The sequence below is a fragment of the Puma concolor genome, chromosome B3 (assembly GCF_028749965.1).
Source record: "Puma concolor isolate L17-30 chromosome B3, mPumCon1.1.hap2, whole genome shotgun sequence".
Lineage (NCBI taxonomy): Eukaryota > Metazoa > Chordata > Mammalia > Carnivora > Felidae > Puma > Puma concolor.
In genome coordinates, this window is record NC_141672.1 from 2,191,565 (window position 1) to 2,192,735 (window position 1,171).

Here is a 1,171-nt window from a genome sequence, read left to right on the forward strand (position 1 = left end):
GGCCACGTGGGGACCGGGCGCGCCCGGGGGCGGAGTCGGGGAGGGGTCGCCGGGAGGCCCCGCCCACCCCGCCCGCGGCCCGCGCGCTTTCTGGGGATCTCCTCGCGCCTGGAAATTCCCCGAAGTCGCCCCTTCCCCGCCCTGCCGGCCTCGCTCCTGGCGGCCGGGGGTGGCGGTGGGTGCGGAACACGAGGAGCGGGGCGGGGGGGGGGGGCTGGGAAACGTCTGGAAGCCATTCCCCCCTGCCTCAGACCTCGCTGCGGGGCGGGCCCCTTCCTAGGGCTGCACCGCGCCGCATCTTGTCACCCCCGGCCCCTCCTCCAGGTCCAGCCCCAGGGGTGGGTGGGCCGCCTCCTTGGTGTCTCTCATGTGCCTCTGCCCTCTACATGGGACCCCTACTCTGGCCAGCTGGATGCCGAGTCCCAGGGACCCCGTGGGAGACTGCTCTTCCCGGTGCTCTGCGATGGAGAACGCCCCCAGCATTCCGGGCCAGCCCCTGCAGCCTCCTCCGGGCAGGCCTCCGGAAACAGCTCCCACATGGGGTCTGAGTGGTCTCCAGGCTGCCCCCACTCTGCCGGGCTCCCGGCATCCGGGACTGCTGTGCCGTGCCCTCTGTCACCCCCTCTTCTTGCCCGGCCCAATCAATCCTGCCAGACTGCCAGACCTGGTCCCTGACCCCCACATTGGCCAGGGTGGCCTGTTCATAGCAGGCTCAGAAAGCGTGACTGACTGGCTAGGGAGAGGCGGCCCCCAGCTCTGGAAGTCCCTTCCGACATCTAACCCTCAGTTGGAGGTTCCCCGGGCTTGGAGTGCACCAGGCCTGAGGGCCCGGGGGCCACGGGTGCACGGGGGATGGGGGTGGGGGGTGGGGTGGGGGGAGGCAAGCAGGCAGGCCTCTGTGCTGCCCCAGTCTGACAGGAGACACAGTCCCTGCCCTGGGGCCCTGCTCCAGCACTCCGTGAGTCAGGCTTGCACATGCCTCAGTTTCCCCACCCGTGCAGAAGAACGCCAGGAACCTCTAAAGCGTGTACCTCGGGCAAGATGAGGACGGAGCATCGCTCCCCGGACTTGCCTGACAAGCCTCTCCCGAGACCAGCCGATCACGGGCCGGGCCGCGGGGAGGCGGACGGGTGGGCGGGGCCAGGTGGACGCAGGTGCTGGGGCGGGGGGG